Below are 14,873 nucleotides of genomic sequence, written 5' to 3' on the forward strand. Positions count from 1 at the left end.
TTGAATTTAAAGAGGAGAGAGAAAAACAATAAGATAGCACAAGATTAAAAATTTTTAGATCTAATGCTCCCTATTTTCGAAAATTTTGGAGGGAAAACACTAAGGAACACTAAACTTAAAAATTTTAAAATCAAGTTACAAGGAAAACTCAAGAACACGAAGAAAGAACACCAAACTTAAAATTTTTAGAAAACCAAGCCAAAATTTTCGAAAACCAAAGGAAAATCAACAAGAAAACACCAAACTTAAAGTTTGGCACAGGATTTAATAGAAAAAATTATTTTTGAAAAAGATTTTAAAAATATGATAGCCAATTACCATGAACATAAGCACCACGTTCTAACTAATTGAGCTATAAATTTAAAGTGTTTTAACAGGGGATAATTAATAAAAGACTCTAAACTAAAAAGAAAAATTTTTCCTAATCTAAGCAACAAAATAAACCGTTAGTTGTCCAAACACGAACAATCCCCGGCAACGGCGCCAAAAACTTGGTGCACGAATTGTGAATCACACTTTTTCACAACGCGTACCACTAACCAGCAAGTGCACTGGGTCGTCCAAGTAATACCTTACGTGAGTAAGGGTCGAATCCCACGGAGATTGTTGGTTTGAAGCAATCTATGGTTATCTTGTAAATCTTAGTCAGGAAGTCAATTATGTTTATCAGTTGAATTGTGAATAACCAAGAGAGCATAAATTAAGGGTTACTTGTTGTGCAGTAATGGAGAATATGTTGGAGTTTTGGAGATGCTTTGTCTTCTGAATCTCTGCTTTCCTCTGTCTTCTAATTCACGCACGCACGTCCTCCTATGGCAAGCTGTGTGTTGGTGGATCACCGTTGTCAATGGCTACCTTCCATCCTTCCAGTGAAAAATACGCTCACGCGCTCTGTCACAGCACGGCTAATCACCGGTTGGTTCTCGATCCGGTTGGAATAGGATTTACTATCCTTTTGCGTTTGTCACTAACGCCCAGCCTTCAGGAGTTTGAAGCTCGTCACAGTCATTCAATCCTTGAATCCTACTCGGAATACCACAGACAAGGTTTAGACTTTCCGGATTCTCATGAATGCCGCCATCAGTTCTAGCTTATACCACGGAGATTCTGATTAAGGAATCTAAGAGATACTCATTCAATCGTATATAGAACGGAGGTGGTCGTCAGGCACACGTTCGTGATTTGAGGAAGGTGATGAGTGTCACAGATCATCACATCCATCACAGTTAAGCGCGAATGAACATCTTAGAGAGAAACAAGCGTGTTTGAATGGAAAACAGAAATACTTGCATTAATTCATCGAGACACAGCAGAGCTCCTCACCCCCAAAAATGGGGTTTAGAGACTCATGCCGTCAGAGAATACAAAGTTCAGATCTAAAATGTCATGAGATGCAAAATAAGTCTCTAAAAGTTGTTTAAATACTAAACTAGTAGCCTAGGTTTACACAAATGAGTAAACTATGATGGATGATGCAGAGGCCCACTTCTGGGGCCCACTTGGTGTGTGCTGGGGCTGAGAATTAAGCAATCCACGTGCAGAGGCCATTTGTGGAGTTGAACGCCAGTTTTTGTGCCAGTTTGGGCGTTCAACTCCAGCTTTTGATCCTTTTCTGGCGCTGGACGCCAGAATTGGGCAGAGAACTGGCGTTGAACGCCAGTTTACGTCATCTATCCTTGTGCAAAGTATGGACTATTATATATTGCTGGAAAGCCCTGGATGTCTACTTTCCAACGCAATTGAAAGCATGCCATTTCGAGTTCTGTAGCTCCAGAAAATCCATTTTGAGTGCAGGGAGGTCAGAATCCAACAGCATCAGCAGTCCTTTTTCAGCCTGAATCAGATTTTTGCTCAGCTCCTTCAATTTCAGCCAGAAAAATACCTGAAATTACAGAAAAACACACAACTCATAGTAAAGTCCAGAAATATGAATTTTTTTCTAAAAACTAATGGAAATAAACTAAAAACTAACTAAGACATACTAAAAACTATATGAAATTAACCCCAAAAAGCGTATAAAATATCCGCTCATCAAGCAACCAACAGGTTGCTTAAAGGTTTAGCAATTTTAGAAAAATCCTTTATAAATCTTCTATAAAATCCTGCATGACCTAAGAAACTCCTGACTGACTTAACATTAGTTGGTGGTGGTAATTTTTTAATTACCTCCACCTTTGCTTTAGCAACCTCAATTCCCTTACTTGAAATCCGGTGTCCAAGGACAATACCTTATGTAACCATAAAATGGCATTTTTCCCAATTTAAAACAAGGTTTGATTCTTGACACCGTTTCAAGACAAGAGCTAAATACTTAAGGCAGGATTCAAAAGAATTACCAAAGACAGAAAAGTCATCCATAAATACCTCAATAAACTTTTCAACCATATCAGAAAAAATTGAAAGCACACACCTCTGAAAAGTTGTTGGAGTATTACAAAGTCCAAATGGCATTCTTTTGTAGGCAAACACTCCAAAGGGGCATGTGAATGCTGTCTTCTCTTGATCTTGAGGGTCCACTGCAATTTGATTATATCCAGAATATCCATCTAGAAAATAGTAAAAAGCATAACCAGCTAACCTCTCAACCATCTGATCAATGAAAGGCAGGGGAAAATGATCCTTCCTTGTAGCAGTGTTGAGCCTCCTGTAGTCTATACACATTCTTCATCTTGTGACTGTCCTTGTAGGAATAAGCTCATTCTGTTCATTCTTGATCATTGTCATCCCTCCTTTCTTGGGAAATACTTGCACAGGACTTACCCAAGAACTGTCAGAAATAGGGTAAATAATACCTGCTTCCCATAGTTTTATTACCTCTTTTTGGACCACCTCTTTTATAGTTGGATTGAGTCTCCTTTGTGGTTGCACAACTGGTTTAGCATCATCTTCAAGGAGGATCTTGTGCATGCACTTGGTTGAACTAATCCCCTTCAAGTCACTAATGGTCCACCCAAGAGCTGTTTTATGGCTCTTGAGCACTGAAATAAGCGCCTCTTCCTCTTCAGTCTTCAAGGAAGAGCTAATAATAACTGGATAGGAATCATTTTCACCCAAGAACATATATTTCAGAGAAGGAGTTAAAGGTTTGAGCTCAAGCTTGGGGGCTTCATCCTCTGCTTTAGGCGTGTGAACCATAGCCTTCTGGGGTGGTGAGTCATCAACTTCAACTAACTCATATTCAGAAATAGGATCCAGAATGTCATCAAGTACCTCAGCTTCCAGTAGTTCTTGAACAAGTGGTTCAACAACATCAATTCTTATACACCCTTCAGAATCATTAGAGTGCTTGAGAGCTTCAAAAACATTAAGGACCACCTGTTCTTCATTGACCCTCAGGGTTAATTCACCCTTTTGCATATCAATCAGAGCTCTACCTGTAGCTAAAAAATGTCTACCAAGAATAATAGAGGATTTTACATCCTCTTCCATGTCTAATATAACAAAATCAGCAGGAAAAATAAATGGTCCTACTTTCACAAGTAAATCTTCAACAACACCCACAGGTAATTTAATAGAAAGATCAGCAAGTTGAAGAGACATACGAGTGGGTTTTACCTCCTCAATTTGAAGCTTTTTCATCACTGAAAGTGGCATGAGGTTGATGCTAGCTCCAAGATCACATAAAGCTCTCTGAATGGTGACATCTCCAATGGTGCAAGGAATCACAAAGCTCCCTGGATCTTGCATTTTCTCAGGAAGTTTATGTTGAATAATAGCACTGCAGTCCTTGGTTAACACCACGGTTTCTTACTCTTTCCAATTCCTCTTGTTAGTCAACAATTCTTTCATAAATTTAGCATAAAGGTGCTCAAGGGCCTCTGCAAAAGGAATGTTGATCTGTAGCTTCTTGAAGATATCTAAAAATTTAGAGAACTGCTTTTCTTTGGAAGCCTTCTGAAGCCTCTGAGGATATGGCATTTTTGGCTTGTATTCAGGAGCCTTTGGCAATGTAGGATACGTGTCAAAAGAGTCAGGGAACGGGTTGTCTGCACGCTTTGGAGGGGCGTGCTCCACTTCTTCCTTCTTCTCCTCTGGAGCTTTCTTTTCAACTAGCTCTTCATTGGCCCTTGTCTCAGAGCCAGCTGTTTTACCACTTCTCAATTGAATAACCTTGCAATCTTCTCTTAGGTTCACCACTGTATCACCTGAAAATGTACTTGTAGACCTTTCAGGTATTTGCTTGCTCAGTTGGCCCATTTGCACCTCTAAGTTTCTAATGGAGGCTCTGGTTTCCTGCATAAAACTCCTCATAATCTCCCAATTAGAATCTTCTTGAGATTTAGAGTTTGCCTATTGAGGTGGTTATTGCTGCTGAGACTGAAATTGGCGGTTACTGTGATTGTTCTGTTGGAAACCGCCCTGAGAATTATTGTTGAAATTCTGAGGTCTCTGAGGTTGGTCCCTCCACCCAAAATTTAGGTGATTTCTCCACCCTTGATTGTATGTCTTAGAATATGGATCATTGTTGGGATTTCTAGGACCACTCCCCATGTAATTGACCTGTTCAAAAGAGGAGTGAGTATAATCATAATTATCATTTTGCACAAAATTACCTGTCATGTCATAAGAGACCTCTTGAGATGGGTTTTGGGTGTTGATAGCTGAGACTTGCATGCCACCCATCTGTTGAGTAAGTAGACTTATTTGCTGGGACATAAGCTTATTCTGAGCAAGAAGAGCATTAAGAGCTTCTACTTCCATAACACCCTTCTTCTGAGGAGCCTCAGAGTTCACATGATTCCTGTTAGATGAGTATAAATATTGGTTTCTAGCAACCAATTCAATTAGCTCAATAGTCTCCTCCGGTGTCTTCTTCTTGTGTAATGAACCACCTGCAGAATTATCTAAGCACACATCTTGGACATTTCACCCAAGCCTTCATAAAAGATGTCTAGTTGGGTCCATTTAGAGAACATGTCCGGAGGACATTGCCTAATCAGTAGCTTGTACCTCTCTCAAGCTTCATAAAGAGTTTCACCATCCCTCTGCCTGAAGGTATGAACCTCCACCCTAAGCTTAGTCAGCTTCTTTGGTGGGAAAAATTTAGTAAGAAACTCCGTAACAACCTTGTCCCAAGTATTCAGACTCTCCTTGGGTTGTAAATCTAGCCATAGCTTTGCTCCATCCCTCAGAGCAAACGGAAAGAGCATGAGTTTGTACACCTCTGGGTTCACTCCATTTGTCTTCATAGTATCACAAATCTACAGAAAATTAGAAATAAATTGATTTAGGTCTTCGTGGGAAAGACCATGATACTGGCAGTTTTGTTGCACCAAAGTGACCAATTGTGGCTTCAACTCAAAGTTGTTTGCAGCTATAGGAGGTACCACAATATTTTTTCCATAAAGATCTGTAGTAGGAGCACAGTAAGAGCCAAGCACTCTCCTTTGTTCTTCATTCCCATTCGGATTTGTCACATTGGCATTAACAGCATTATTATGATCCATAGTAGATTCTGCAGCCTTGCAGAGTCTTGCTTGTTGCAAACGCCGCCTGAGAGTCCTTTCAGGTTCAGGATCAACGTCTAAGAGAGGTTCCTTGCCTCTGTTCCTGTGCATACACAGACAGAAAACAAGAAAAGATAGGATTCTCTACGTCAGAGTGCAGAGAAGTCCCTGTGAGGTAACTTGTGTAAAATAATAAAATAAAAATACTAAATAAAATAAATAAATAAATTTCGAAAATGCTAAATGAAACTAGACAAAAAATTCAAAAATTAAAAGGGAAGATAAGCACGAAAATTAAAATAAAATTAACTAGGTGACACCAAACTTAATTTCAGAAATTAAGGAAAATATTAGTGCTATTTATTTATTTATTTTTTTCGAAAATAATAAAGCAAAATTTAAATAAAATTAAAATTAAAATGCCTAATCTAAGCAATCAAAAAACTGATAGTTGTTAATCACTATCAATCCCCGGCAACGGCGCCAAAAACTTGGTGCGGAATTTATAACCCACAAACTAACCGGCAAGTGAACCGGGTCGTACCAAGTAATACCTCAGGTGAGTGAGGGTCGATTCCATGAGGATTGATGGATCAATCAACAATGATTGAGTGATTGGCTTAGTCGGACAAACAGAAAATAGTGTTGAGAATTTAAAGACATTAAACAATAGCAAGAATATTAAAGAAAGGCAAGTAAATAAGTTAGGAATAAAATATAGAGAAGGTAGTTAAGGCTTCGGAGTTATCTATTTTTTGGATTGACTTTTCTTATTAATTTATTTTAATCATGCAAGATTTAATTCATGCCAACTATATGTGACTAGACCCTAATTCCTTAGACCTTCCTAGTCTCCTCTAAAATTCATCAACTGCCAATTCCTTAGACAATTAATTCCAATTAGAGGATGAAGCTTAATTCTAATTTATATGCCATGGAAATCCTAATTACCTAAATATAAAAGGATTATATGTCACGTATCCCGTTAAATCTAAATAATTAAAATTTAGGAGAATTTGTTTTCAAGCTATTGTTCAAGTAAAGAGCTTTTCCAAGTTATACAAGAACTCAATTAGAACATGGGTCATACTTCCGTTCCACCCAAGTTCATAAAATAAAGAACGAAAAAAATTCTTGAAATATAAATCAAAATATGAATTAAAATAGAAAAGCAATAAAATCAATCCATACAATAGACAGAGCTCCTAACCTTAACAGTGGAGGTTTAGTTGCTCATGGCTCAAAGAGAAAATAAGGATTCTGATAAAATGTATTTTGGTAGTCTCCAATGGAATCCCCTCTGGAATAATTCCAATCCCCTTTTATATCTAATCCTCATTAATTTTAAAATTTATCTTCTAAAACTAAAATAATATCTTTTCCTATTTTAAAATAAAAATTAAAGTTTAAATCAGAATTAATTAAAGTAATCAGCATGTCTTCAATTGATGGATGGGGACCACTTGCTTCGTAGGGTCCACGCCTAATTTGGAGTGGGTATAACCATTCTTGTGTGAATCTCCCTTGAGTCTCTGCTATCCCCTGGCTCTAGTCTGTGTTTCTGATGGGCCGAAAATTGGGTCGAAACTTGGCCTGAAATCGTCTCCAGCATTTTCTGCGAATTCTGCATGTCGCGCATGTCACGCGTACACGTCAGTCACGCGTACACGTCGATGGTCTTCTTCGCGTGTCACGCGTACACGTCAGGTACGCGCACGCGTCGCTCCTCGCTGGTCAGCTCCTTGGTTTCTTCTCTTTCTCTGCAGAAACTCCATCAAATCCATCCGAATGCTACCTAAAATAAACAGAGTTTACACAAGACTCAAAGTAGCATCCATAGTGGCTAAAAGATAATTAATTCTTGATTAAACTCAACAATTAAAATGCAAATTCACTAGGAAAAGATAGGAAAGATGCTCACACATTAATGAATGGCTAGTCCTGTGCACCCATTGCCTGTGACATCACAGGATAGTCGGCATAGAGGGGGACGACTGAGAAATCCTGGGAATTCCAGTAGAACCCCTCCCTCCACCACGACCACATGGTCAATCCGTGACACCTCTACCTGTTGTCATGTCTGCAAAGAGAATATATATCAATTAATACTAATAACAAAAATAATGTAATAGCAAAGATAAAATTCATAGACACTTTAACTTTTGGAAAAAATTTTGGCATAACCTCCCCTAAAGTTGGACATATATCTACCTTTACGGTTTACACAAATCCTACCGACCTCAATGAATTAATTAAAACTTACAAACAGCCACAACATATCTAAAATAACTTAATCAGTTAACTAATTAATTGAGTTCCTAACTACTTAGCTATTTTAATTTGTTCATAATCAAACCAATAATTTTATCAACAACACCTCAAAACATGTTTTAATTAGAATAAAAACAAACCAGAACCAAATAACGAACACAAAATTATAATAACAAATCAGGACTAAACTTATAATAACAAATCAGAAACAAAATTATAATAACTTATAATAACAAATCAGAACCAAAATAATGAATACAAAATTATAATAATAAATCAGAACCAAAATTATAATAATTTATAATAATAAATCAGAATCAAATAACAAACACAAAATTATAATAACAAATCAGAAATAAAATAACAAACACAAAATTATAATAACAAATCAAAAGAAATCAGAACTAAAATTTTAATAACAAATCAGACCTTATTCCTATTTTAGAAAAAGAGAAGTTTAGAAGCATTGCCTGAACACCAGCGCCGAGAAGAAGAGGGCGGCAGCAGTAACGATGACGAACAGATCCGACAAAGGGAGGTTGCTGGCGCCGAAGGGGCTTCCAGAGAGATGAGAGGGGTAGAGAGAGTGTGGGAGGTGAGAGGGTTAGAGAGAGAGAAAGAATTTAAATGAGGGAGAAGAGGGTTCGTGATTCGAATTTAGGACACAATTACCGTTGGATTTACTAATGGATAAATCCGACCGTAACATGTTACGAGTTATCAAAATCCAACGTTTCACTAAGTGGGTTTACCGTTGAAATTTTCTAACGGTAAATCCGACCCTAATTGTCACGCCTATCTCCCCCGTTTTCTCTCCAATTATTACCGACAAATTTACCGTCGAAAACGAGAATCCGCCAGTAATATTTTGACACTACGAATTCTACGCCTAAACTGCCAGTAAAGACACCACTACTTTGTGATACTGAATCTGATGGTAAATCCGATGGTACTTAACGTTTTTCTTGTAGTGTTAACTCTTATACCACCTTGGAGGGTTATACTTTATGTTAATTTTTCAACATCAAAAGTCTCGGTAATTATTTTTTAAAAGCTAATGAGTCAAATAATATTTTTTAATGAATTTTAAAAATCATTTAGTGTTCCGTTTTACATTCATAAGTTTATAAATATGTAGATTTTTTGGAATTTGTACTAAAACACAAAAGTTAAATTTCTATTCTTATTCATTTTGATTTTTTGATATTTTATTTGAATCTAAATAGAAGATATTTTCTTATTAATATTTATGTTTTAAAGTTAATATATTAACTTAGAAGTGGTAAATGTCAATAACCTGTATCAGTATTATTAAATTGAATTAACTAAATTTGATTTACATGTATATGTTGCAGAAGTAGTAAATCGAATCCAGTTGATTCAATTTATATTGAAAAAGCGTGATTTGATTTACATAAAGATAAAATCGAAAATGTATGAAAGCCATTTTATTTTAGTATATTTGTGTAATATTCATCCCCATTTAATTTGTTTCTGTGATTTATTCTTATTTTTATTAATCCATTAATTCTAAATTTATAAATGATAATTTCTTTTTATAAATTTTGGTGGTTTCTAGTTTATAATGAGAATTAAAATTTGGTTTAATTACTCTATTGGTCCCTATAGTTTTGCAAAATTTTTAATTAGGTTCCTATACTTTTTTTTCTTTTAATTGAGTTCTTGTACCAAATTTTTTTTTAATTATGTCCCTATACTTTTTTTTTCCTTTTATTTAGGTCCCTATACCAATTTTTTTTAGTTGGGTCCCTATAAAATTAAGCCAATTACTACTAAGAGGGACTTAATTGAAAAAAAAAATTTAGTACAAGAATCCAATTAAAAAGAAAAAAAGTATAGAAACTTAGTTAAAAATTTCATGAAACTATAAGGACTAACAAAGTAATTAAACCTTAAAATTTTCTTTTTTTAGACTAATGTGTTTTACCGTTAAAGTTTAGACTTTTAAGGACTAATAAACAAATGAAACCTTATAGGAGAACAAATTTCTAACCACCTTTAAAAGGAAATCATTTATTCTTTTTAATAACAAGTGTTTATTTTTAGTTTTATTTTATATTAGATTATTATCATTTTTAGATTTTAATCATTTATAAATATAATTAATTTAGACCTCTTATATTTTTAAGTATTTATTAAAAAGAAAACATTAGAAGAGATTATGATTATAAAGACAAAAAATATATTATAATTAATAAAAAACTTTTTAGCATTTGTTTAATTTATAAATATTCAATATAATTTAATGATTGTTTTAATAATTATGCATGACTAAAAAAGACAATTAATTTACAAAGGAGAAAATATAGTTAGCTCAATTTAATTCAACTAATTGAGTGTGCGTTTTTTTTCCCCCTATTTTTTAGACATTAGCTCATTTCAAGTCTTGTACTTTTCGAAACTGGTCTTACCAATTGACTATGTCATGATGATTGTATCGAATGTTCATATTCATTTTTATATGGTTAAACTTTTCAATAACATTTGTTTATATCCATTTGTGTCAAAGAGGTTGGGTTTTAAATTTTAAAACTTTAAATTGTTAAAATATTATTATTATGTTGTATCATATTTATATTTTTATGTTAATAAAATTAAAAAATATATAATGAAACTATAAAATAATTAAGAATATAGTGATTAATACTTTATCTAAACCAACTAATATGATATGGTGCATATTAGCAACAATTTTATTTAATCCACTGATATAATTATTTATATGGCTGTAATATTTAAAGTAAAACATCATAAATGATGATTTATTTATCTAACTACCATTTAAAAAAAAAACATTTGATTTAAAACTTATCATAAAAAAAAGACTACAAAAAGAATTTAATTTCTATCTAAGATTAGTGATATTTAATTAAATATTGCTACATGACCTTTAAATTTCATACCCGTTGTCTTAAAAGAATTAGGTGTGTTAGAAGTCAAACATGAAGACATAATTGCCAAATATCATTAAATCCATCAACCAAACAAGTCTAATCAACATAAAGAACCGAGTTGAAAAAATACCACTCAGATAGCAAGATAAAAAATCAACTTGGATTTGGTTAACGGTGAGCTTACTCGTCGTCAGCTTAAATAAGTATCAAGAGTTTGAATCTCGCATTGTGCATATAGCAATTCATTAGCCAGTGGCAGACCCTTAAATGAAACTCCAATCTACGACGAATTAGGTTTTGACCTGTTCGATCGAGGGATACCAAAAAAAGGATAGCAAAATAGAAATGATGTTTGTTGTAATTTAATTAAGAGGTTGTTTAATTTGTTTAGGGTCTAAGAGTGCATTCACCAACAGTTTCCGTTATGCTTCAACCATGGAAATTTTCCCTAACCTACTTGAAGGAACGAAATTGAAACATGGTTGGCATTAATAAGAAATAGATCAGATGGCAGTTGCCGGTAATAATAATGTTGAAATTTTCGGCTGCCTTGTTGAATTTTCTTCATATTTTTGCAAATAGTGCACTTCTTTCATCACCATTAACAACATTTTTATGCTAATTTAATTAGATTTTGAAAAATAATTAAGATGATATATACTACATCTGTGGAATCGTATGATGATATATGATTTTGTTGAACAGAAAAAATATGGTTGAAACTTATAGCTAATAGTGCATAATGAATGATATTTTTTAGATTAAACATCAATGGTCTGTTCCAGGGACTATGAGAGAACACTTTTTGAGTTGGACGGAGGGGCCAAGGAGGAGGGAAGATAGAGAGCAACGATTGAGATGCTTCTGTGCGGTGGTTTGGAATATATGGCTGGAGAGGAATAGAAGGATTTTTCAGAATAAAAATAAAGGTGTTGAAGAAATTACTAACATGACAGTGCTGAGCTACAACGAGTAGAGATGTAGTGTATGTGGACCCCTTTAGTTAATTCTATTAATATTTTGACATATTGTATTAATTATTCAATATTAGAGATAAAATTAAATCAATTTCAAACAATGAAAAAATATATTTAGTAATAAAAAGGATATAATTCATAGTTTTGAATAAGTTGCATATTATGTATTATTTTTTGGTGACTTGACAAAGGAACAAATTAAAGATAAAGAAAGTTGCATATTAGGTATGGTATTTAGAGTAGTTGTCATTAATTAAAAAATCAAATATAATTATAATAAGATAAATTTTATCTAACTTTTTTCTAAATTAATATATAATTTACTTTCTATAATATATCAATTTTTAATTAGATGATATTTTAATTTGATTATTAACTATATTAGTAACTTGAATTATTTCAATTTAAAATTAATATTTTAATTATATAGAATATTTTGTAATTGAATTATTATTTAAAATGAGTGATTGTATAATTTTTAAAAATAATAAAAAAAAATTTCCAAATCATTCTTCTCCTAATACAAAGAAAAAAAACTTATTTTTTCAAATCAGGTACACTATCTCTGTCTTTTTAATGGCTTTGACTCCATTCTAAGTCAGTTTCGAATCCTTCATGGTCGCCGCGTCTCCATTCCTATGACCCGGTGTCCCTTTCTCAAATCTAAAAGTTGTTCCATGTACTTTCTCCAATCTAAAATAAATAAGTGTTTGTTTTGGTATTATTAAATTAATAAAAAAATAATTTTTAAAAAAATTTTGGTGTATCTATAAATTTTTAATAGTAAAAGAGGTCTGCTACACATACAAGTCTTTTTGCCTTATAAATTTTACAAGTTGGCACAAGCTCAACAAAAAATACGCATTACACTCCCACATTCAAGAGTAAATAAACGCACGTTATTCAACCACTTCCTGTTTCCAAAGTGCGCTACTCATCATGCATTATAAACGATTTTTTTTCTTCTTCCTCCATGAAAACGAGTTTCTTGCCAAATTTGAAGATAATAGAACTTCAGAAATACACCCAAACGATTATAGAAATACACTTAAACGATTACAGAAATACACCCAAAAAATTACAGAAATACACCCAAACGGTTACAGGAATTCACCCAAACGATTATAGAAATACACCCAAAGGATTACAGAAATACACCCAAAGGATTACAAAAACTACACCCAAAGGATCTAAGAAATACACCCAAAATTCGTACACCTTATACATAATTCAGAACTCTTTCTCTTTCTCCTCCTCATCTTCTGCTGCTTCTTCTTCTTCAAAAATAATTTCAGAGCTTGATATCAAAAAACAATGGAAATCGAGAATAACGAAGAAAGAAAACAGAGAGAAAAGCAAGAGAAGGCAAGAAACGAAAGAAAAGAAACGAAAGAAACGAAAGAAAAGAAGAAGAAGAAGAGGAAGAAGAACGTGCAGCAAGAAGAAGGTGCAATGAAAACGTGCAGTAACGGTTGAAGAAGGAGAAAGAGAAGGCAAGAAACGAAAGAAAAGAAGAAGAAGAGGAAGAGGAAGAGGAAGAAGAACGTGCAGCAAGAAGAAGAAGGTGCAGTGAAAACGTGCAGTAATGGTTGAAGAAGGAGAAAGAGAAGGCAAGAAACGAAAGAAAAGAAGAAGAAAAAGAGAAAGAAGAAGAAAAACGTGCGCAAGAAGAAGAAGAAGAAGAAGGTGCACTTATAAAGACTTGTATAAAAAAACGCTTGTATGTGGAGAATTTCTCATAGTAAAAATAAAAATACTAAAAATTAATTTTTTTAAAAAAATTATACTTTACATCTTTTTTAAAAAAATTTAAAAAAAATATATTTTTTACGTAATAAATAAATAAATATTTTTATATTATTGTATTTAAACATAATTGATAAATAAAAAATTTTTGCATGAAATATCAAAATATAGAATTGCTTTTATTTTTTAAAATATTTTTTAAAAAATAAAAAAAATATTTTGTTAAAACTTCTCCAACAAAGAAGGGAGATAATCCAAAGAGCAAAGTTCAATGTTTGCAACCTTCACCTTGAGGTCATCAACCAAGAGAGCAAAAAAATTGAGAGCACAAGGGGTGAAGCATTTAATTTAGATCACACCTGCAAGTAGGGGTGAAGGCACCAGGAACACCAAAGATGATAATTTTTTTGCCTTTGGCAAGTGAGTGAATGGATACTCTTTGTGCATTCTTTTTATCGTCCAGGTAATTAAGAATGCCATCTGGAATTGAATCACCTACTTTAATTGGAGCCATTTTTCTTCTTTTCTAGTTGTGAGGACTGAGGAGGATGAAAATCAATAATTTGATAGATAGATGGATAATAAATATATCGAAATGATTGGAGTGGTTTTTAGATATATTTGCTATGCTTGATGGTATACTCCTTGATCTATCTGTGTTTTTTTTTTTTAGAATATTTTGCGGCATATGAATCGTTAAACCTCATGGTGAATTTTATATTAGTTGACCTCTCGAGTAGAGATTCATAAATAACGGCAGGCCACAGTATATACAGATTTATACATTCTCATGAAAATATCTTATTTAATTTTAATTCCAAATTTAATTAATTAATTAATTATAAATCGAGTTGAACTAGGAAATCCGTCGCGTAGCCAGACCAATCTCTAGCTAATATGAACAATGTTACTTAACTAACAAAATTTTTTATATTAAATTCTAACCCATAAATTTTAAATTCTAAATTCTAATAATATAAAATTAAAACGTTAGCTCTAAAGCATTAACTAATATTGATAAAAATATTGAGTAAATAGTTAAATTAATCTTTAAAATATCACTTATTTTTTAAATTAGTCACGAAATTTTTTTTAATTAAATTCATCTTTTAAAAATTTTAAATTAGTCATATTAATCTTTGTTGATGATATCAAAATTTGTTAATGTAGCATGTTAAGTAACATCACAACACACTCCTAGAAATCTCAATTGATTATTAATATAATATATTTATGAAATTAGATCAAATTAAAACCTAATTGAAGAAAGAACTTAAGATGTATTAAAATATCTCAATTTGAGGTTGATTTAATCTAATTTCATAAATTAATCATGTTAATAATAAATTAGAACTACTAAATATGTGTTGTGATATTACTTAACGTACAACATCAACAAACTTTGACACCGTAAAAGAATTGAAAATACTAACACGATTAATTTAAAATTTTAAAGGACAAATTTAATTAAAAATATCTTTTAAGAATTAGTTTAAAAATAGATAATTTTTCAAAGA

This window comes from Arachis ipaensis, chromosome B5 (assembly GCF_059453495.1).
Source record: "Arachis ipaensis isolate K30076 ecotype BB chromosome B5, ASM5945349v1, whole genome shotgun sequence".
NCBI classification, from domain to species: Eukaryota; Viridiplantae; Streptophyta; class Magnoliopsida; order Fabales; family Fabaceae; genus Arachis; species Arachis ipaensis.